The sequence below is a fragment of the Berghia stephanieae genome, chromosome 2 (assembly GCF_034508935.2).
Source record: "Berghia stephanieae isolate SIO BIC M18660-M18661 chromosome 2, UCSD_Bste_1.3, whole genome shotgun sequence".
NCBI classification, from domain to species: Eukaryota; Metazoa; Mollusca; class Gastropoda; order Nudibranchia; family Aeolidiidae; genus Berghia; species Berghia stephanieae.
The window spans coordinates 60,313,355-60,331,622 of NC_088361.1; the positions used below are offsets into that span (position 1 = coordinate 60,313,355).

The 18,268-nt window shown below is 34.2% G+C and overlaps 1 protein-coding gene and 1 long non-coding RNA gene across 4 annotated transcripts in view; one reads left to right on the forward strand and one right to left on the reverse strand.

Moving 5' to 3' along the window:
• Nucleotides 1-18,268, reverse strand: part of LOC144965264 (zwei Ig domain protein zig-8-like) — a 148,782-nt gene that overhangs the window by 127,400 nt on the left and 3,114 nt on the right. The window lies entirely within an intron of this gene.
• LOC144965265 (uncharacterized) overlaps nucleotides 2,819-18,268 on the forward strand; it is a 29,922-nt gene continuing 14,472 nt past the window's right edge. The window contains exon 1 of the long non-coding RNA XR_013643983.1: nucleotides 2,819-2,956. This is a non-coding gene — a long non-coding RNA (uncharacterized LOC144965265). The remainder of the gene's footprint in view (nucleotides 2,957-18,268) is intronic.

Sequence of the window (18,268 nt, forward strand, 5' to 3'; positions counted from 1 at the left end):
GTTTTTTACATCCACCTAGCACAGATCCTATTCAATCTTTGGCGACATGTCATAGCTCATTCACTGTCTAATATCTCTCAAATTGTCCCCAAAAAATGAGCACTGACTGACAAAAAACAAAAAAACAACAACGACAACAAAAAAACCCAGACTAAACATGCTCAAATCACTTTATACTCAGTCTCTAGCTAAATAATGTCAGCATTTATATAGAGCAATATCCACTAAAAGTACTCGAAGCGCTTTTCAAGATTTCCCTGATCAACAGCAAGACGCAAGATGTAGAACGAGACATGACGCCTGTTAGGCGATATTACAAATATTTCGACAGAGACAACGTTGTTAACGGCCAGGTAATCATTTTATACCGGAGTACGGTGAGAGAATGTGAGTAAAGAGCCGTTTCCAAGGACTCAACTATGCGCCGAGCGGGGCTCGAACCAAGAACCTTCCGATCCGAAAGCGAGTGTCATACTACAAGACCACATAGTCGCACAAGTGTGCAAATTATGCCCATGCACACATTTTAAAACTTTCAAAAGCGTTCGAATTCGTTTTGGGGTCACAACAGTATACAGAACATCATCATCATCATCATCATCATCATCATCATCATCATCATCATCATCATCATCATCATCATCATCAACAACATCATCATCATCATCATCATCATCATCATCATCATCATCATCATCATCATCATCATCATCATGTATATCTTTCATGGTAGATATCATATCAGTTTCATCGTAAATGGTTATATCGTGGAGAGATCGAGACCTCTTCTTGAGGGAATATTTTATTATACACCAGAAGGAGTGACAAGCCAAATAATGAAATTTATTCCACATCTTTAAAAAAAAAATTAATCTCTATTTCTGGTAGTCCAATCAAAGTTACGCTTGCAAACATCAACAGCTACCATAATAATATGTGATCCAATGTCTATGAGGGATGATTAAGATACTGATAATTGATTCTATAGTCTTAGATGTGAAACTTTAGTGGAAAAACAATAACAACAAGAACAAACCAATCTTAGCTTGTATTTAGTGCAATATCCACTAAACGTGCTCAAAACGCTTTTACGATGGCTACTGGTCAACAACAATATTTATCATGTAGGACGAGACATCGGCCTGTTGGGCGATATCATAATATATATGTATACCTGAGTACGGTGAGAGAATGCGAGTAAAGAATCTTTTCCAAGGTCTCAACTATGCGTCGCACAGAGCGGGATTTGAACCCTGGACCTTCCGATCCGAAGGCGAGTGTCATAACCCAAGTCCGTATACCCACACTTTAGGTTTTATTGAGTAATGCAAATGTCCTTACTTAAAGCTCTAAGAAACAAATCATCAAATGGAATGGAAGCTTACACTTAAGTAACGAAGACAGAAAATGTGGACGGTACGAGTTCCCCCTTTGTCAACAAAACACGATGGATGAAATACTAAAGACGAATGGGAGATAAAAATAAGAGAAAAAATATGTTTTATGAGGAGGTTGAATATAGGAAGTCTTTTTTTAAAAAAAAGAATATTAAAAATTTAAAGAATTAGAATATCTTAACTATAAATTCACTTGCTGGCATCTGGTTCGGCCCCGTATGATGCCAGAATCTTCAATCTTCAATGGCTTGTATTTACAAAAGGCCCCACGGGCCCATCACTGCAAATGTTTTGTTACAGTCCCATCAAAACAGGGAACAGTCACAGATTACTTTGACGAGCAAATGCATTCAAAACGTTCATCGTTCGTTACGTCAGCAGGTAGCAGGACATTCCAGTCTTATAATATTGTTCGTGGGGAAAAGGCTGGGACGATGAGTCACATTTTATTTTGATTAAAGTTGGAATTACCATGATTTGTTTCATAAAATAATCTATTTAATTCAATAAATATTAAACAGAAGCCAGGTTTTCTTTCAACCTCATGATTGATGAATGTAACAGTCCGGTGTTTGAATTTGATATGACATTATCTCAATCTGATGTCTCAGATATTATACTGCCGTACTTAAAAACAAAAACAAAAAAAACAAAAAAAAACAACAACACGTATTTAAAATTTTGGCTAGAAAACTCGCCCTTCAAATATCCATCAATTAAAATGGCTCTCATCTTAGCAAAAACTCTCAAACCTGAGACTTTGGCAAAGTCCAAGGTTTGAGAGTTTTTGCCAAAATGAGAGTCATTTTAATCGATAGATAATTGAAGGACAATTTCTATGGCCAGAATTTTAGATATTTTATTTTTCAGAGTACTAGAGTATAGATTTAGTCGTCTCTCGTCTATTGATAAAAGCTTGATGATAAATTTTTATGTTGTCTGCATTCATTTCTATTGAGTAATGAAGTCATTAAACTGTAGTCCTCTCAGCTCATTTATTTTCCATTCATTTATTTTCCTCTGCGTATCACGGTTCAGTTGTGAGACGCGCGAAAGCATTCATGTGTAGATTCTCCGTGTGTGCACGTGTCGGAGTGAGCGATGAGTATGGGGCTGTGTGTGTTCTCATCATTTGACAAAAATATTTGTCTTTTGTGAAGGCACTGATGCATCCATGCAGTGAAGCGACACGTGGATTTCATGAAAAGACTCGCTCAATAGCGTTAACATAATAGAGAAAAATCGCTCCTATTGTTATAAATTAAAATCTCGTAAAGCGCAGTATCTACAAAAATGTTCTCAAAGCGCTTAATAAAGGATTACAAGGCAACATCAACTTTTTAACATAAAGGACGTGACATTTAAAGCGCTGGTACCATTTCTTTTGACAGAGACAACACTATTACCGGCCAGGTCCACATTCTACACCTGAGAGAATATGAGTGAAGAGCCTATTCTGAGGACTCGTCTTTGCACCCTCCACAGCGGGCCCCGAACCAGGAACCAGGACCATGATATTATCGAACAATCATCTTTCAAACTGCTTATTTCGCAATCAGGTGGGTTTTTTTGTGTGTTTTTTTTTTTGGTAGGAAATATGGCCAAGATTATTATTTATACAATGGACGATGTAATTTGATCGAAAAAGTTTGGAGATAGTTGCGTTATTTCTAGGTCTTTTGCTGCACTGTGGTTGACGCCTAAAATATTCCAGTCATATCAATACCCTAAAGAAAAAAATCCTTATGAATGAAGGGTGTTTCATTTTTAATCATTTAGTATTACATTTTACACTTCTTGAGAGCTTAAACACGACTTGCTTTTAAAATGATAACCCCCCCCCCCCCCAAATAACTTTAAAAACCCCCCAAAAAAACAAGACAAATCAAATTCCTGCTCTATCCTTTTGGCCACTGTTACTACAGTGTTCGAGACACTCATTCTTGACAACTCACCCCATTAACTGTGATTCATTTCCGCCTGTACCCCAACTAAAAGAATGCTATTTACAACTTCAGCGACAGCAACAACACGATAACAACTGAAAGAAAAAAAAAAAACTATTTCTCACTTGCAGAGTCTGTTAAAGATTGGTAAAACCAAGTCAACTTCCTGCTACTGTCTATTCCGTCCTAGAATAGAAAAGTTCAGTAGTTCGAAAATATCGATTCTATATTTTTTGGGCCTTTTTTACTAGAGTTTGACACATATATGGCCATCGTAATGTTTGAAACATCCTTTTAAAAATCGCTAATCTAATATCACAAACAATGTTTGCACTAAAACCATTGTAACTTTCATAAGGTACTTATATTCAAAGAAATCGACAAATAATTATTGTGTACACTAACTAATGGAAATGTCAATAATCAAATTAATTATCCTCATAAACAAGATAAAATTGTACAAATATCTTGATGTGGGCTTTGTCAAATATGACAATAAATTATTTCCAAGACAAACACAACAATAGCGCCGACTCCAGCTACAAATTTGATAACAATTTAGTAACAATACGCGAAAAGAAGAGGGTTTACTGTTTGTATAGTAACACTGCCAATTAAATAATAATAAAGAGATATCAAAGAATTGAGCTACAAAGACCGACCACATTTTTGTTCTAGAATTCATTTCTACTATTATTTGCCACCCATAACGATATCACTTGTATGGTCATTACATAGGAACTTTTTTTCTTCGAGTTTGAGACAATGCAAGTGTTATCCAAACACGATTGGTTTCGTAGAAAAATAACTAATCGAGATGCCAATAATCGCGATTTTGCCTCTGATAAAACGCCATTTTAAAACATTTTTGGCCAAAAAACTCGTCTTTCAAATTCCGATCGATTAAAATGACTTCATCTTGTCAAAAACACTCAACCCTGGGATTCCAAGGAAGTCGTTTTAACTTATCAAAATTTGAAGAACGAATGTTCTGGACAATTTTTTGGTATATTTCTCGTACTCACGTGTCACAACTACTTCGTTCCAGTTTCACATTTAAACTTGACTTAAATCTATAACTACCTTTGTCTCGGATAGGCTTTACTGAATATGACATTATATTTTACGGAAAGACAAAAACGAGCTATAGCAAACAATTACAACTACATCCACAGCAATGGCATAAGCAAAAAAGAAAACAAATAGTTCTCTTCTATGAGATTGCTATGAACCTTCACATTTCTAAAACACTATTCATGAAATTATCCATGACGTATTGGTGTATTGGAATGTATGTGCCAGATGGGTTAAAATGATAAGAGAAGTACACATGCTTCAAAGAGTTGAAGTTTCCCAATTCCTTCTGGATCCATACAAACAAAGCAGTATAGCCAAGACCACCATACTGTGCGGGCCTGATGGGGAATTTCAAAGAAATCATAATCTTCAAGAACATTGAATTACCAGTGATGAATCTTGGACCCACATGACGAGTTCAGAGACTAGGCAAGACTCAACAACTTGAAAGCTCAATTCTTCTCCTGTCGCCAAAAGATGTGGAACTCAACATAATGGCAACAATCTTTTGGGACAAAAAGGATGTGATTCTCTTTGATTTTTTTATCGAAATGACATCTTGGTAATGGTATGTGAACGCTTGGATGCCTGGATTTTTGAAAGGTGGCGTTTGTGATTCAGCACGATAATGCCATTCCTCACATAATGACACTAAAAAAAGAATGGCTTCAACTTTATGATTGGAAACATCTTCCACATCCAGCTCCCAATTTGATCTGGCACCGTCTGATTTCCACCTGCTTGGGCCCTTAAAGCGCCATTTAATTCAGAGGAAGATCTTTTTGAAGAAGCTCGATTGGCTTTAAATGCTTGACCCACCATTTTTTCGATTGGGTATCTATCTATTCTCTTGTCATTTTAACCTCGCTTGCATGAAACCGTCATTGAAAAGTAGCGAATGAGTGACTTTCTCTTATAGGTGAATTTCAAATGAATTGATTCAAAACTTTTAAAATTATGACAAAATGCCGGTTTCTTTTCAGACGTACCTCGTAAATCTAAGATCAAAGTGATCAAAATCAGGAGATGTAAATTGTTATTTTTTGTTATAATTGAGAGACAAAATTCACTTTCCTCAATGAAGGTATTTAATTTTATGTTTTGAGTTTAACACTAAATTTCATGAAACATGTTCAACCCGTAACAAAACCATTTTGAGGCAATTGGCAAATTAAATGGAAACTTTTTTCAGATAATGCGGACGCCTCGGGTTTCCTCTTTGTCAACAAAACACGATGAATGAAACACTTATCCCATCATTAAGTTTGTTTATCCGCCTCAATAACGTCATTCTCTCAGTTTTCTTATTCTTTAGTGCTTCATTCATCATGTTTTGTTGGAAATCCGAAACGTCCACATTATCTGTCTTCGTTGATTCAATTGAAGTTTCTATTCCATTCGATTATTTATTTCTTCGAGCTTCAAGCAGCAGCATTTGCATGAGACAACTGGTGACATAATATTTTGACTGGTTGATGTTTGTCAAAAACGAAGGTACGAGTACATGTGATTGAAATATTTTAGACTTGGTACATATTATATTTGTACTAGGAAAGGGTTGATGCAAAACTGGAGATTGATTATATTTAGATTCGCCACGTTGGTGGTCACTGCACCCAATAAGAAACTTTATTAAAACTTTCTCCTTTCGTGCTCGAAACAAGGACCGTATTATAAACAATTGGTTTCATAGAACAATGATTAATAGAATTGCTACTGGGTGCTATTCTGCCGTACTCTGGAAAAAAAGAAATCTCGTCTTTCAATCGACTATCTATATCTAAAGGAAGAATTTTCTGGCTATAATTTTAAACACATGTTTTTTTTCATAGTATGCAGTATTAATGTCGCACACAAATGACAAGCCTCTTTCCATTTTCACATTGAAACTTGACTTTTATCCCTAATTACCATTGAATCTGACAAGGGCTCTGTCGGATGTAGCGACATTAAGTGTCACGCAGAGAGATAAAAAATCGTTATTGTCATAAAATCAATTAACCGTGGCCCACACACGTTTGCACAATTCACAGGTTGTTAGAACAGGACAATCTGATTGGCTATTTCAAGAAATAAAAACAAGATGCATAATTGAATTGAAAATGATGCAGGGGGAAAGGAAATGAAAAAGGAAGTGGGATGTATTTACGTCTCCCTGGGTTTAATAAAGCATCACTCTCAATTGATGTTTTAACTTGTAATTGCACGGTGCAATGGTTCAAAATAGAAGTATCCGATGACAGACATTTGAAAAAAATGGAAATGGCGACAGTTATAATTAGCAATTAGGGAGATTATAAAATAATAAGGCGACAGTGGACAGGGATTGTTTTTGGGTTTTTTTTTGTCTTTTACAACTTTTTAGTCGTATTTTGAAAAAGAAATGATGCAGTTCAATTGCTGAAAACTTTATAGAACCCAGTAGACATTTAAAAGATAGAAATGATTCGTTACAAAGAGACAAAGGGGAGAGACATAGTATTATACTGTATTGCTTTGGCATGATAAAATGTAAATTGTTAATATATTTTGAGGTTGATATCAAACACACTAGAGATTTCCCAGACACTCAATTTTAATAGGTAAACAAGTTTTGTTGACTGAAAAAAAAACCCCATGAATATGAATGTCAAATGAAAAAAAAAAAATAATCACAAAACAAATGCACATGAACAAAAAGAAAAGAATAGTAAAACGAAAGCTTTGGCCTAAACCAACTACCAAGAAGTCGCTAACGACAAAAGGTTGTTTTCCTTGTAAATTCGATTCCCCCCCCCCCCCCCCCAATCAATCCCAATCATACAATACCATTACGTGATCGGAATACGTAAGAAAATGACATCCAAACATACAGAGATTTGAGGGGATTATAAAATAATATTCGATTGCATGCAATAGGGATTAACTTTTCCCAGATTGGATAACTAAAAGTGGTAAATTACGTATTCCATTTATTGCAGTTGTGCATGATTTAAATAACTTTTATACGATTGCTTATTGTATAACATATTATATGTTCCGTGTTCAGTGATGCAACATGATAAGACATCTCAAATCCTTGTACGAAAAGTGTTTAGGAGTTCTATTTTTTATTACGGCAATGTCAAGGACATAGAGCAAAGGGAATCAAATTTTTACGAGGTATAATATTATTTATTTACAAGTTTGATAATCCAAACTGTTATAGTCTCATTTCTTGTCATGGAAATAGCCATACAAACCCAAACCCTTAATGACAGCAATGTTAAAACAAGCCAATCGTTTTGTTCGGTAATTAGACCTGCCAACCTGTGCCCGTAGAATTCCGTTAATCCAATATAGCAATATTATAATAAAAGCAACTACCATTGGATTGAATTGAGCACATTTGGTATTTTGTTACAGATTAGTACGGATTTCAATTCCATCACCCCCTTTCCTATGAATTCTAATAATCCCAAACACACATCATCATTTATCACCAAAGTTGAAACTGAACCCTGGAATTTTTGTATGGAAAAAAAAAAGATTATTTACTATTCTATACTACTTTGTCATGCAATGCGCTTAGTGAAATACTCAACTGTTCTGCCTACCACATCAATTGTGCAATCACACAAAATTATGTATAATCTTTCTAGTCTGATTGAGAGAATTTAGTGAGAACTCATCATTCAACTGGTGATCTAAAAACAATTAGGTATAGATAATAGGCGCTAGGGTAAGAAGCTCACAACCTTGTCATCCGGAAGTATAACGGACAACACACAAAACTCTGTGTAACCATGAACTTTTATAGTCCGGATAATACATTTAGGTGAGAATTACTCATAACCGTGGGTGGCAAAAAGCAATAACAAAGACCTAAATGACGTCAACTTCATTCTATGTATAAAGAGTAATCTGACATTTTCATTCAATTCATTCTATTTTGAGACGGGATGAAACAGAAATAATGAATCAATAAGCTGCTTATCTTTTAATTATGTTAAAAGGTGTTTGGCAGAACACTGTAGCCGTGATTATTTGACTAAATTGTATTCCATCTTTTGAAATGACATAACTTATTAGACTTATTCTATCTCTATGGATAAAAGGGTCGTGAAATCTAAGCATGGAATCAAACGAGTAAAGAGAATAGGTCGACAAAGAGGAGGAAAAACTGTGGCCTAGTGTACACGACATGTTTAAATTAAGCATCGCCCACCTTAGCTCAGAACTTTTCATGACGCGTTCCAGGCAGAGATCTTGGGTAGAGAAAAAGTCCATTAAAATGGTTTTGCCAACGGGATGTTTGCAGCGGCCATTTAAATCAATCAATTATTGTGCCCAAGTACAGCAAGACTCTTTGGTTTGTATCTGAGTGATTTCTCTTCAAATGGATCCTACTGAGGCAGTGAATGTGATGACACGTTGAGTGATTTTTATCAAGTATACACTCCCAACACTCCATCTATCTTTGTTTCACGGTTAATAGGCATAATTGGAACAATTTTGTTTCTTTGGTTTTATTTTTCTTTCTTGTATTAAATGAGGATAATCCAATCGTACAACATTGTGTCAATTTTGATGTATCTTATTATCATTATTATCGATATTATTCTATTTTACGGTTACAATTACTATGTCCTAAAAACCTTTAAACGAAACAATATATAAACAAAAGAAATCAAAAACAAGCAAAAATAATAAACAAGCACACAAAAAACATCATACAAACAAAATATAACCAAATGAAAAAAAAAAAAAAGAAACAAAAAAAATAAACAACAAAAAAAAAACAACAAGAAAACAAAAAACAAACAAACACGAAGTAGAAAGAAAACTTAAAAACCAAACCCAAGCAACCAAAAATCGTTTTAAAAGGCCCAATTATTAATTTTAAAACAAAAAACAAAAACAAACAGTTGAAAACCAAACCAACCAACCAACCAACCAAAGTATCGATGATAACGTGAAGTAATCCCTTTATATTACTTAATGCAGGCAGCTATTCATCGCACCTCCCGGTGGTAATAAACGACTGGTTTCCACATCAATTTACATGGCCAATGCCTCCAGGGGTTTGATACTCTGGGTGTTGAGAGGTTTTTTCTGGGAGAGATAGGGCCAAATTGGTCTCTTGAAAATTTATTCCCGTCTTCTCTTCATCTTCTCACATGCCTTACCATTCAATTCCTTTTTTAAAGGATCTAATCAGCTACTTGTACTCTCCTTTCATATCCGTATACTTGTTATCGTTCATAACATTTTACTCTTCCATATTTTCATCCATGCTCTCATTTGATTATTACATTTTCGCCTCTAATCGAAGGCGGGTGTACAAAATTTGAAGGTCCCCATTGTCAAATAATTTTACCAATGACCAAATGATCATTCTCAGACATTTTTATTGTGTTATACCATGAAAAAGTGAGAATGTGTTTTCCTCTGATAAACCGGGATGGTTTAATCAATTAGCGGATTTCCGACATACTCTCACATAATATTCGACATTTTGGTGGTGTGTTTTGTTTTTGTTTTGTTTTGCACATTAAAAACAAAATTTTGGGTTTAAAAAAATTAATTTTTGGTTGCTCGTTTTTTTGAAAAAGTTTTCTTTCAATAGACTCATGGAGTCTCTGCATTTTTCGCTCTGGATATTGTTCACGTTATTCCTTAATAGATCGATGGATACGGTATATTAATACGCGAGACATCGATATAGGGGGAGCCGGAGTTGGAGCTCGCTATTGGCATTTGTTTATTTTTCGTGAGCAAGAAACTTCCTCTGTTTGGATCCCTTAATTACCGGCACTGACTGCCTAGATAGAAATTCTCGTAGAACTTTTACTGATATATTTACACCTTTGTCACTGAAGCATTGAAACCCAACTTAACTAGCTCGCACGTTTGTCAGATGCTCGGTTTATTGTGTCCCAAACCAGACCGCTCGTAGCATATTTTATGACACAACAGTTGATAAATATCAACTAAAGGCATGGCACTAGACTGTCATATGTTTCAAGTAATTCAACATGGGATACACGCCTACCTGCGAACTCCGTGGTATATGGTATGTAATGTATAAGTGTTTACATACACATTTCTTGCAAGGCATACCAAAGCTGGCCAACACATGTTGAATGTAAAAATAATACCATTCTTCCATATATTCATAATATATTATTAACACCTCAAAGTCTTTATTATCCATTTCCGAGAAAAAATAATCACATGAGACAACCAAACGGAAACATACATATTATACATAGATTTTTAGAACGGCAAAAACATGGTTGAAAAGTTACGTTACGTTTACCGATTTACATTTAGATCTGAACAATTAAGTATGTATTATATTGGAGTTCTTCCTTAAAATGAGGAAAAAATTCTAGCAATAAAAAAGAAATAAAGAAACGTTTTCATTGCAGCTAAATATATTTTGATAGTAAGAAAAAACCCCGAATATAATAAAATCTTCATTTGCGTTGTCTTTTCAGTTTTCAAAGATTTGCGGCTTCGGGTAAAACTATTTAGATGTGATAACTAAGTTCCAATGGAAAATTCGAAGTAAATGACCAAGACTGGTAAGAACAAGATTTGGAGGTCGGCGATCAACGCCTAAACAACAAAGAAAAGAAAAGAAAAGAAAAAAAACGACTAATGAACATAATGCAGCCGTCTGGGGTGGTACCTGTCACAATCAGACAACAAAAAAAAAAAAGAAAGAAAAAAAAAACAAAAAAAAAACAAAAAAACAATCAAACAAACAAAAAAACAAAAAACAAAAAAAAAAACAAACTATAAACGACAAACAAAGCAAAAACAAAAACAAAACAAAGAAAAACCCGACAAAAACTTTTGAACATTTCTGGCCATGAAGAAATTTAATTCAAATTGCTATCGATTAAAATCAAGCTCTACAAAAGTCTCAGTCTTCAAAGAATTCTCTTGTTTGAGACGGTTAGCCAATTGGGGGCATTTCAATTGATCATATTTGAAGTATCTGTTTTTGGGACAAAATGAAATAAATATTATGTAAGAGAGTAGTCTAGGGTCTGACATCCGTTAATTGATTAAACCATCCCGGTGGTCTGTTTACCAGAGGGAAAAAATATCAATTTTTCTTTATAACTTCGTGTTATAACACAAGCATAGAGAAATATTGACAACTTTTCTGGCTCACCCAGAATTATTGTCTTGATCCGATCTCTTTTTTATGATTTATCTCGGATTATTCATCTCTTCCAGTTCTTGTTTAAAGGTAACATTGGATTGACCCAAGATACTCACGCCCTTCAGGCAGTCTATCGAATGTCTTAAAAATTGAGTCTCCGTGTGCTTATGAGAAATAACTTTTAGATATTTTCTAATTTTCGAATGACCCCATAACACGCCAACAATGGTTGCCGAATAGAATGGCATGGCACAGACCAAGCCGATTTAATGACATTTTATGAAGTATAATTATTGTCTACATATTATAACCAAACGGACATAATATTATGGGATCAGAATGTTCCTTCCAGTCAAAACTAAGTTTGGACTACTAAACTGCCGATTTCTAATTACTATTATTCAAATAACGATTAAATTAAATGCGTTCGCGAGGTCTCGGGTTTGAGAGTTTTTGCCAAGATGAGGGTCATGTAAATCAATCGATATTTCAAGGACGAGTTTCTGGCCAAATTTTTGAAAAGAAGTATCTCCAGAGTACGCCAATAAACTGGTTAACAACGATCAATGACAATGTAAATAATATTTATTATTCACTAAAAGGCAATCTCTCTCTCTCTCTCTCTCTCTCTCTCTCTCTCCCTCTCTCTCTCTCTCTCACTCTCTCTCTCTCTCCTCTCTCTCTCTCTCTCTTCTCATCATTCCCCCTCAATGTTATTCATTTCGACATAATTTTCAAATAAATATAAGTTCTCCCTGTGTTTGCATTAAAAAAAAATAATAATAAAATTCCCTTTATTCATCCCATATGGGAATTTTTTTCTCTAGGGTCTATTCCAAGGGAAGACTGGGACAACCAGGCGTCACCCGCTGTGCAGCGCCGCAAATTGAGCTAGGGATAGGTGACTTGCTCAAAGCCACACAGCGCAGCGGATGCACGAACTCTGTTCCTTTCGGGTGCAAAGCAAAGACCGTACCCCTGAGCCACGCTGTCCTCAGCGTTAGTAACATATTTTCCCATCAGATGGTCTATCAAATATCATCATGGTATCTACTTTTCATATCAATATGCCCGTATACGTTCAGTTGTATTTATATACAAATCTAGACATTTTGTACACAGCCCTACGTGAATCAATTATAACACGGAACAAACCTGTCACGTATGCAGCAAAATATTATTGTATTATTCATTCATATAACTATCCATTCACACACACACACACACACACACACACACACACACACATATATATATATATATATATATATATATATATAATATATATATATACATAAATATACATACATACATAAAAAAATATTTCAAGCATATTTATGATCAACTTCTACAATATTGTTTCGAGCATTCGCTCTCATCGGGAAGTGAAAGTCTATGAATCTATGAATCGATATATCTATCCATCTATCTATACATCTATCTATCTATCGACCTTTCTAACTCTTTATCTATCTTCCTATCTATCTATCTATCTATCTATCTATCTATCTATCTATCTATCTATCTATCTATCTATCTATCTATCGATCTATCTATCTATCTATCTATCTATCTATCTATCTATCTATCAATCTATATATCTATTTAGATATCAATAAATATGTGTCTATCCCTATTCCTGTATCTTTAACTTGTCCAATTTCAATCTCTCATATGCCTTTATAATCTGTCCATCATCTATAATATTATATTCTACACCTGCTTAAACTAAAAGTGTTATCGAACAAAAAAATTGACTGTAATCTCACAAAGGATTCATTAAATCATATCGTCAAAATCCATCATGCCAATAATGTTACATACAGTTTTTTCCGTAGTATTCTATTCATATCGATGCCACTTGAATACAAATCATAGCAGATCGATTATACTGATCACATTTATACATAATATTCTATTTGGTATTACGTCCGATATTCGCCAATATATTATGGCGGTTTGATATTTCTTTTCTTTCTTTTTATGAGAAACACGACTAATTTTTCCAGCGTTTAAAATTGTTTACTACCTAGTTGTTGAGCATTTAAAGGGGTTTAAAACCTATTAGCTACGACACGATACGATAATGTATAATTTAAGAAAGTGCTATTTTTAACACAACGGATACATTGAATTAAACGAATAGTACATAATAAAAATGTAATCAAGATTAAGCTAATTTTAGTAACCGCCATCCATTGTTTACTACAAATGATTTCGATAAATACTATCTCTTTACATTCAGCCGGTCGTTGTTCAGTCATTCTTTGGTTTAATTTTGTCTATATAGTTATTCGACAGCCAACTCATATAACTTCTTCTGTTACATTCTAATAGGAATGTAACCTTTTACTTTACTAACACAATAATAATTTTGAAAACCTGGAAGCTCAGTATGATATACCAGTTCGTGTAATGAAATATTTTAGATGCAGCTTGGGAGATGTTTGACTACAATGATGAATTAAAAATCAACAACGATTTGACAGATTAGATTAATAAGTTCACGTATCTTGTGGGCGAACACAACAAACGCTACAAAAGCAACAAAAACAAGAACCCCAACGATAGCAATAATACAAAAAATATGTTTGTCTAACGACTTTTAAAAATGTTATTTTGAAGTCTACACTAGCTTTTGAAAATTACTTTGAAAACATTATATAATGTAGTGGGAATAACCCTTAAAGTTTTTAAGCATTTACAATTAAACTACATTGTCTAGTCATTAGGAATTGAACCTGGTTTCTTATTACTTATGACTGTATTGTCATTCGCATATCCACTCATTAAACTTCCTGCTATATATCCGTAATCATCGAACACCACCATTGTATTCTAAGTCTATTTTGATATTAACGTATATTACCCATTATAGTTTCCATACAAATAGATAAATAGAAAGAAAGATAAATAAATTAATGAACGAACAAAATAGATAAATCAATTAAATCAAATAGTCTATGTTCATATGTGGACCACTTCCCCATGCAGGTATTGAGTCAAGAATGCTAGAATAGAAAAAAAAATCACTTTAAAGTATGACAGACTGTTAAGAATTTTTTATTCATAATATTATGTGTTTTTGAAAATTCACCAGAATTTTCAAATGATGATCGTCTTGACGTTAAGGAGTTTAAAAAATACAAAACAAAAACAAACAAAAAATCCCACATTGTAATATAGTGTTTTTTTGGTCATCCATAAAGGGTGGCCGGTTTCACCATGATGAGTGGCTAATCTGGCCTCACAGTTCTAAAAGTGGCCGGTTGAACCAGAACCTGACAATGAAAATGATATGTTTATAATCCAAATAAGATAGAAATGGGTTTAAAATGCCCAGTTCACTTCAAACCAACCCACTGAAGTGATAATTTTAAGACATCGGTTTACGCCACCAGTCATATTGTTGGCTTGCAATTGCGAGTTCACTGAGGGTACTTACAATAAGTAATTAGTGGCTGGTTTCACCTGAAATGTCTATACACGAAGACGACCCATTACAAAAACCAAACGTAAAATTCCTAACAACATCTCAAACTCTTTGATTTCTTTCTGTATTCAACGTACTATGAATAAAACGATCTCTGAGTTCATACTATTTTCGGATGTCGCCAACGCTATTACCTTTATCAATGAATTCCACATGAAAATTCAACAATATAAAGCACTGTTATCTCCCACCCCAGACAAAATGTAGATAAGAAGCACGGTTTTTTTTTTTATCAAGATGGGTTATCAATCTTGTCATTAGGTCACCGTATCCGTGACACAAGATACTGATAAATAAAAAAAATGAAAGAAATAAACATCAAATAAGATAAAATACGAATACAATGTTTAAATAGGGTTTCTTTTTATTGATTTTGATCATTTTCATCAATAAGAGCCTGTGTCCGTTTTATTTATCTCCAATTTATAGAAATATTTTAACATTTTTTATGGCAAAGACATAATACTATCGTATCGTTTCAGATCCGATGTAAAATGCCATAGAATTTAACAATAGTAATCCTTCGGAGCCATGAGATCCACGGAGCTGGAGTTTATCCCAGTTTATATAGCATGAAACGGACAATATCAATTTCTTGCTACCCTTTCGATAGGACGCGTATATCACAATGTAATTTCCGCAAAAATGTAAGTGACCCAGCTACCCAATCACAGCTGGGTGGACAGGGGGGAGAGGCAGACCATAATCTCGACTACAATCGGGACCGATCCCGGTCCCTTTGCGTATGAAACGAGTGTTCTACCAACTGAGCTATCAGGACCCTCGATAATTATATATCTGTTGCTTTATCAATAAGGTAGGGACAGTGATGTGACTTGCGAGTCAATGAAGCCAGAATCGCATTATTGTGAAAATTACAAGATCAAATGCTTGGTTTGAGTAAATTTGTCTGTCAAAGGTTAAACTCGTGAACACTTTGTCCATAATATATCATTATGTGAATGAAACTCCCACCGCTCTAGCGGTACCTTTTATTAATATTCAACCCAGTTCTCTTTGAATCCTCTTTGGGGAATTCTAATTAATTCCGAATGATAAACAACATCAATCTAAAATGATTAAAGCAATATCATTAGCTACCATATCAACTCTTTTATACGAGTGAAATTTACCTACAAAATCAATAAAAGGAAACACAATAACATGCAACTTAGAGAGATAAAGTTTGTACAAAACAGCTCACCTTGTTAGTACTGACGTACTAAGTGGAAAAAAAACCTTTTTTCATTTTATTCAGAAAAGGGAATCTTCGTTTTTTGGTGGATTAATATAATCGAAAACTTGCTAAAGTCTATCTATATATATAGATATAGAAACACTGACACCAATATCGTGGAAAATTTTACAATAATTCGCTCATTGTTATATGTCGAGCACTATTCATACATACTTGTATCAAACACGATTATATATATGTGACCCATCGTCTCAAACGGTATCATGTCGGAAGGAACCAAACGCTTAAAAGCCGAATTAAATGTTAATTTGGTCAAGAATATAAATTGTTAGCATTAGCACCGTGAAATATGATATCCATTCTCCTCAATAAAACATACAAACTCTTCACAAGTCTGATAATTCTGGCGATAAATTCAATTTACAAAATCTTAACCATGCCGACTTAATACCGTTTTGAGGCGAAGGGTCACAATTATATATATATATATATATATATATATATATATATATATATATATATATATATTATATGTATCTATTTATCAGTCTATATATCTATGTAGCTTTGAGGATCATTTTAATCGATGGATACTTGAAGGATTTATTGTCTGGCCAAATGGCAGAAAGGTGTATCGTCAGACAACGATGTGTTCGATCATCAATCATGTGTCATGTGACCTTGTCTATGTCACGCAATACAGACTGAGTCATTGGCTGCAATTGCATGATGAGATATTATGATTATGTGTAAAACATTTTTTTATTATTATTGATTGGACGCGGTTGACGTAACTCAATTGTTTGTTGTCTTTATAACCCTTTCGGGATGTTACTGGTTCTCACCAAATTCTTCCCAATTGATGCTATGTAAAATACTCACCTGTTCTCTTTTTAATTCAGAAAAGTGAGTGGAGCAGGCACCTGTTCTCTACGCTATATGAATTTTATCGACACACAAAAGGTGTAATCTATAACGTTATCGCCTGTTAGAGGGACTTTAGTTAGAACTATCTCCCAACAGGGGATTGGATAACAACAAAGACCTGAGTGACGCCAACTTTATTCGCTCTACAGATGGGTTGCGATAGTACAAAATTCCGTGTGTTGGTTTGGCAGGCAAATTGATGAATATTTGACTGAAACACAATGATGGTAACAGAGAGTGTCGGGAAAATTATATCATGTTTTTAAATCAATGGAGGGAATTATACGCCGATATTGGTATGACCAATTCGATCTAATTTCAGTGTCCTTGCGACAAATACAAATGACTCATGTCAACGTTATGAGCTGGCAATGCAAATGACAGGCGGAGATAGAGAGAAAGAAAGAACGAACTCTGCTTGACTCACGAGTAAAGTTTTAAAGTTCTGTCATTGTTTCGGATTTCGTTTGAAAAAAAAACTTAGTCTGCGATGTATTGTGTTTTAGATCAATTATTAGAAAAAGGTTCCTGATATATATAATCTCCATTGTTATTTTTAACCATCTGCGACTCAAAAATGTATTTTCTCATGATTAGACAATTGTAAACGAGCATTTAGCAATGTGACGCTAACGTAAAATGGAAATGAAAAAAAAATACAACACCCCCCCCCCCCCCCTCTTTCCAAATAAAAGGAAAATTATTTATTTAAATACAAAAGAGAAGGAAACAAACAAATAACGACTCCCCCCCCCCCCCCAAAAAAAAAAAAAGAATGAAAAAATAATAATAATAAACAAAACAAATCAACAGAAACAAAACAAACAAACGTTGATAAACGAAAAAGTGTTCATCGAGAAAGACAAAATATTGGGTTGCGACATTTCAGCTTTCAGCTTATTTTATTTCTTTGATTTAAAGGGGAGTAACGCAATCTAAATAAACTCTTATATGAATATTTTCTTAATTTTTGATTGATGAAGGTCACTTATTAAAAGTTCATCACGCCCTATCCTACATTGCTTATCTGCATCGTTGGCTTTTCTCAGAACCTGCCGCCACTATAAAAACTATTTTGAATGAAAATGCAAT